The following is a 6000-nucleotide window of genomic DNA, read 5'->3' on the forward strand; positions in this document are numbered from 1 at the left end:
CAAACATTTCAAATAGGCTCTTCAGTAGAAAGTCTAGTCTTTACCGAAGTAAAATCTACAGAATCAGATTGCCGACTGGTTAAGGATTTGTTTCTTAACGTAGCAAGCTGTGATGGCCGAGTGGTTAAGGCGTTGGTCTTGAAATCCAATGGGATCTCCCCGCGCAGGTTCGAACCCTGCTCACAGCGCTTTGACAAACCAGTTTTTATTTGCAACATGTCATTGGAGACTTGATATGGATAATGTGTGCTTAATGCATGGACTTGTCCATTGACTCAGGTGGTCAGAATAAAACTCCTTGACAAACAGTTCAAACAGGCTCTTCAGTAGAAGGTCTAGTCTTTACAGAAGTAAAATGTACAGAATCAGATAGCCCGACTGGGTAAGGACTGTTTCTTAACATAGCGAGCTGCGATTGCCGAGTGGTAAATTGCGTTGGACTAGAAATCCAATGGGATCTCCCCGCGCAGGTTCGAACCCTGCTCACAGCGCTTTGACAAACCAGTCTTTATTTGCAACATGTCATTGGAGACTTGATATGGATAATGTGTGCTTAATGCATGGACTTGTCCTTTGATTCAGGTGCTCAGAGTATATCTCCATTGGCAAACAGTTCAAATAGTTTCTTCAGTACTGTTGTTTGTATTAGATGTATTATGGAATTTCTGAGAGCCATGTGGGTATGTCCTCAGACTTGAAACCCCATTGGGTCTCTCTGCTCCTTTTTAAATCTTATTCTCAGTGTATAGTCCACTTGTACATTCTCTGCACATAGTTTTTTGACTTGCACATTAAACTTCCAACATTCACAGCTTTGGAAAGGACCGAGGTTACTTGGCGCAATAAGATCAAAATGTTGTGCCATCAAGTTTACCATTTTTCACCAATGATGTCTGTTTCCAAGTCCCAATCCCTTTACTTGCATTCCAACAGCTGCAATGGCCGAGTTCTTTAGACGTTGGACCTGAATTTCAATGTGGTCTCCCCACCCATGTTCTTAACTTGCTTGAAGCATATAGCCCACTTCTGCTTTCTCCTCATCAATTTCCTTAGATTCCTACTGCTTTGATGGCTAAGTGGTTTAAGCATTGTAATTGAAGTCCAATGTATTCTCCCTGTACAGTGTTCAACTCTGCTTACTGGGTGATGATAAAGTAGACCTTTAACAATTGGGTCCATCTCCTTTGAATTTAAATTGTCCTTACTTTATGTGCTCGTCCAACGATTGAAGTGCTTAGAAAATTGCTTCTTTTTTTTTTACTTTGCTTGGAAAAAAAATCAACTAGGCAGTTGAATTTGGATACTTTTGTCCTTGTGTGAGGTAACTCAGAAAGCTGTGATTGCAGAATGGTTACATTTTTGGACTCAAAATCCATTGGGGTTGACCAGTGCAGGTTTGAACCCTGCGAGCAGCGCTTTGACAATCCAGTCTTTATTTGTAACATGTCATTGGGGACTTGATATGGATAATGCTTGGACATGTCCTTTGATTCAAGTGCTCAGAATTGATCTTCCATGACAAACGTTTCAAGTAGGCTCTTCAATAGCAATAATCTGCTCACTTTAGAGGTAAAATGGACAGAACGAGATAGCGGACTGGTTAAGGGTCTGTAAATAACAGGAGAAGCTGTGATGGCCGAGAGGTTAAGGCGTTGGACTAGAAATCCAATGGGGTCTCCCCGCGCAGCTTCGAACCCTGCTCACAGCGCTACGGCAAACCAGTTTTCCTTTTTAACATATCCTAGGTGACATGATATGGATAATGTGCTTAATACATGGACTTGTCCTTTGATTCAAGTGCTCAGAATATTTTTTCCTTGACAAACATTTCAAATAGGCTCTTCAGTAGAAAGTCTAGTCTTTACCGAAGTAAAATCTACAGAATCAGATTGCCGACTGGTTAAGGATTTGTTTCTTAACGTAGCAAGCTGTGATGGCCGAGTGGTTAAGGCGTTGGACTTGAAATCCAATGGGGTCTCCCCGCGCAGGTTCGAACCCTGCTCACAGCGCTTTGACAAACCAGTTTTTATTTGCAACATGTCATTGGAGACTTGATATGGATAATGTGTGCTTAATGCATGGACTTGTCCATTGACTCAGGTGGTCAGAATAAAACTCCTTGACAAACAGTTCAAACAGGCTCTTCAGTAGAAGGTCTAGTCTTTACAGAAGTAAAATGTACAGAATCAGATAGCCCGACTGGGTAAGGACTGTTTCTTAACATAGCGAGCTGCGATTGCCGAGTGGTAAATTGCGTTGGACTAGAAATCCAATGGGATCTCCCCGCGCAGGTTCGAACCCTGCTCACAGCGCTTTGACAAACCAGTCTTTATTTGCAACATGTCATTGGAGACTTGATATGGATAATGTGTGCTTAATGCATGGACTTGTCCTTTGATTCAGGTGCTCAGAGTATATCTCCATTGGCAAACAGTTCAAATAGTTTCTTCAGTACTGTTGTTTGTATTAGATTTATTATGGAATTTCTGAGAGCCATGTGGGTATGTCCTCAGACTTGAAACCCCATTGGGTCTCTCTGCTCCTTTTTAAATCTTATTCTCAGTGAATAGTCCACTTGTACATTCTCTGCACATAGTTTTTTGACTTGCACATTAAACTTCCAACATTCACAGCTTTGGAAAGGACCGAGGTTACTTGGCGCAATAAGATCAAAATGTTGTGCCATCAAGTTTACCATTTTTCACCAATGATGTCTGTTTCCAAGTCCCAATCCCTTTACTTGCATTCCAACAGCTGCAATGGCCGAGTTCTTTAGACGTTGGACCTGAATTTCAATGTGGTCTCCCCACCCATGTTCTTAACTTGCTTGAAGCATATAGCCCACTTCTGCTTTCTCCTCATCAATTTCCTTAGATTCCTACTGCTTTGATGGCTAAGTGGTTTAAGCATTGTAATTGAAGTCCAATGTATTCTCCCTGTACAGTGTTCAACTCTGCTTACTGGGTGATGATAAAGTAGACCTTTAACAATTGGGTCTATCTCCTTTGAATTTAAATTGTCCTTACTTTATGTGCTCGTCCAACGATTGAAGTGCTTAGAAAATTGCTTCTTTTTTTTTTTACTTTGCTTGGAAAAAAAATCAACTAGGCAGTTGAATTTGGATACTTTTGTCCTTGTGTGAGGTAACTCAGAAAGCTGTGATTGCAGAATGGTTACATTTTTGGACTCAAAATCCATTGGGGTTGACCAGTGCAGGTTTGAACCCTGCGAGCAGCGCTTTGACAATCCAGTCTTTATTTGTAACATGTCATTGGGGACTTGATATGGATAATGCTTGGACATGTCCTTTGATTCAAGTGCTCAGAATTGATCTTCCATGACAAACGTTTCAAGTAGGCTCTTCAATAGCAATAATCTGCTCACTTTAGAGGTAAAATGGACAGAACGAGATAGCGGACTGGTTAAGGGTCTGTAAATAACAGGAGAAGCTGTGATGGCCGAGAGGTTAAGGCGTTGGACTCGAAATCCAATGGGGTCTCCCCGCGCAGGTTCGAACCCTGCTCACAGCGCTATGGCAAACCAGTTTTCTTTTTTAACATATCCTAGGTGACATGATATGGATAATGTGTGCTTAATACATGGACTTGTCCTTTGATTCAAGTGCTCAGAATATTTTTTCCTTGACAAACATTTCAAATAGGCTCTTCAGTAGAAAGTCTAGTCTTTACCGAAGTAAAATCTACAGAATCAGATAGCCGACTGGTTAAGGATTTGTTTTTTAATGTAGCAGGCTGTGATGGCCGAGTGGTTCAGGCGTGTGGACTTGAATCCAATGGGGTCTCCCCGCGCAGGTTCGAACCCTGCTGCACAGCGCTAATGCAAACCAGTTTTCCTTTTAACATATCCTAGGTGACATGATATGGATTAGATGTGTGCTTAATACATGGCCCTTGTCCTTTGATTCAAGTGCTCAGAATATTTTTTTCCTTGACCAAACATTTTCAAATAGGCATCTTGCGACAGTAGAAGGTCTAGTCTATTACCGAAGTAAAATCTCGCGAATTCAGATTAGCGACTGGTTAAGGATTGGTTTTTTAATGTAGCAGCCTGTGATGGCCGAGTGGTTAAGGCGTGGACTTGAAATCCAATGGGGGTCTCCTCCGCGCAGGTTCGAACCCTGCTCACAGCGCTTTGACCAAACCCAGTTTATTTTGCAACATGTCATTGGAGACTTGATATGGATACTGTGTGCTAATTGCATGGCTCAGGTGGTCAGAATAAAACTCCTTGACAAAACCAGTTTCAAACAGGCTCTTCAGTAGACGGTCTAGTCTTTACAGAAGTAAAATGTACAGAATCAGATAGCCCGACGGGTAAGGACTGTTTCTTAACATAGCGAGCTGCGTGCCGAGTGGTAAATTGCGTTGGACTAGAAATCCAATGGGATCTCCCCGCGCAGGTTCGAACCCTGCTCACAGCGCTTTGACAAACCAGTCTTTATTTGCAACATGTCATTGGAGACTTGATATGGATAATGTGTGCTTAATGCATGGACTTGTCCTTTGATTCAGGTGCTCAGAGTATATCCCATTGGCAAACAGTTCAAATAGTTTCTTCAGTACTGGTTTGTATTAGATGTATTATGGATTTCTGAGAGCCATGTGGGTATGTCCTCAGACTTGAAACCCCATTGGGTCTCTCTGCTCCTTTTTAAATCTTATTCTCAGTGAATAGTCCACTTGTACATTCTCTGCACATAGTTTTTGACTTGCACATTAACTTCCAACATTCACAGCTTTGGAAAGGACCGAGGTTACTTGGCGCAATAAGATCAAAATGTTGTGCCATCAAGTTTACCATTTTCACCAATGATGTCTGTTTCCAAGTCCCATCCTTTACTTGCATTCCAACAGCTGCAATGGCCGAGTTCTTTAGACGTTGGACCTGAATTTCAATGTGGTCTCCCCACCCATGTTCTTAACTTGCTTGAAGCATATAGCCCACTTCTGCTTTCTCCTCATCAATTCCTTAGATTCCTACTGCTTTGATGGCTAAGTGGTTTAAGCATTGTAATTGAAGTCCAATGTTTCTCCTGTACAGTGTTCAACTCTGCTTACTGGGTGATGATAAAGTAGACTTTAACAATTGGGTCTATCTCCTTTGAATTTAATTGTCCTTACTTTATGTGCTCGTCCAACGATTGAAGTGCTTAGAAATTGTTCTTTTTTTTTTTACTTTGCTTGGAAAAAAAATCAACTAGGCAGTTGAATTGGATACTTTTGTCCTTGTGTGAGGTAACTCAGAAAGCTGTGATGCAGAATGGTTACATTTTTGGACTCAAAATCCATTGGGGTTGACCAGTGCAGGTTTGAACCCTGCGAGCAGCGCTTGACAATCCAGTCTTTATTTGTAACATGTCATTGGGGACTTGATATGGATAATGCTTGGACATGTCCTTTGATTCAAGTGCTCAGAATTGATCTTCCATGACAAACGTTTCAAGTAGGCTCTTCAATAGCAATAATCTGCTCACTTTAGAGGTAAAATGGACAGAACGAGATAGCGGACTGGTTAAGGGTCTGTAAATAACAGGAGAAGCTGTGATGGCCGAGAGGTTAAGGCGTTGGACTCGAAATCCAATGGGTTCTCCCCGCGCAGGTTCGAACCTGCTCACAGCGCTACGGCAAACCAGTTTTCTTTTTACACATATCCTAGGTGACATGATATGGATAATGTGCTTAATACATGGACTTGTCCTTTGATTCAAGTGCTCAGAATATTTTTCCTTGACAAACATTTCAAATAGGCTCTTCAGTAGAAAGTCTAGTCTTTACGAAGTAAAATCTACAGAATCAGATAGCCGACTGGTAAGGATTTGTTTCTTAAGTAGCAAGCTGTGATGGCCGAGTGGTTAAGGCGTTGGACTTGAAATCCAATGGGGTCTCCCGCGCAGGTTCGAAACCTGCTCACAGCGCTTTGACAAACCAGTTTTTATTTGCAACATGTCATTGGAGACTTGATATGGATAATGTGTGCTTA

At 41.7% G+C, this 6000-nt stretch overlaps 9 non-coding genes across 9 annotated transcripts; all 9 read left to right on the top strand.

Moving 5' to 3' along the window:
* The first annotated feature begins 106 nt into the window (after positions 1 to 106).
* Positions 107 to 188, top strand: trnas-uga (transfer RNA serine (anticodon UGA)). Its single transcript has one exon. It is a non-coding gene; the product is annotated as a tRNA-Ser (tRNA).
* Positions 189 to 408: 220 nt separating this feature from the next.
* trnas-aga (transfer RNA serine (anticodon AGA)) lies at positions 409 to 491 on the top strand. The gene has a single exon. It is a non-coding gene; the product is annotated as a tRNA-Ser (tRNA).
* Positions 492 to 1626: 1135 nt separating this feature from the next.
* Positions 1627 to 1708, top strand: trnas-aga (transfer RNA serine (anticodon AGA)). The gene has a single exon. It is a non-coding gene; the product is annotated as a tRNA-Ser (tRNA).
* A 219-nt stretch (positions 1709 to 1927) lies between these two features.
* On the top strand, positions 1928 to 2009 carry trnas-uga (transfer RNA serine (anticodon UGA)). Its single transcript has one exon. It is a non-coding gene; the product is annotated as a tRNA-Ser (tRNA).
* A 220-nt stretch (positions 2010 to 2229) lies between these two features.
* On the top strand, positions 2230 to 2312 carry trnas-aga (transfer RNA serine (anticodon AGA)). The gene has a single exon. It is a non-coding gene; the product is annotated as a tRNA-Ser (tRNA).
* A 1136-nt stretch (positions 2313 to 3448) lies between these two features.
* Positions 3449 to 3530, top strand: trnas-cga (transfer RNA serine (anticodon CGA)). Its single transcript has one exon. It is a non-coding gene; the product is annotated as a tRNA-Ser (tRNA).
* Positions 3531 to 4067: 537 nt separating this feature from the next.
* On the top strand, positions 4068 to 4150 carry trnas-uga (transfer RNA serine (anticodon UGA)). Its single transcript has one exon. It is a non-coding gene; the product is annotated as a tRNA-Ser (tRNA).
* A 1408-nt stretch (positions 4151 to 5558) lies between these two features.
* On the top strand, positions 5559 to 5639 carry trnas-cga (transfer RNA serine (anticodon CGA)). The gene has a single exon. It is a non-coding gene; the product is annotated as a tRNA-Ser (tRNA).
* A 215-nt stretch (positions 5640 to 5854) lies between these two features.
* Positions 5855 to 5935, top strand: trnas-uga (transfer RNA serine (anticodon UGA)). Its single transcript has one exon. It is a non-coding gene; the product is annotated as a tRNA-Ser (tRNA).
* Positions 5936 to 6000: the final 65 nt, after the last annotated feature.

The sequence above is a fragment of the Oncorhynchus kisutch genome, unplaced genomic scaffold (genome assembly GCF_002021735.2).
Source record: "Oncorhynchus kisutch isolate 150728-3 unplaced genomic scaffold, Okis_V2 scaffold2548, whole genome shotgun sequence".
Classification (NCBI taxonomy): Eukaryota; Metazoa; Chordata; class Actinopteri; order Salmoniformes; family Salmonidae; genus Oncorhynchus; species Oncorhynchus kisutch.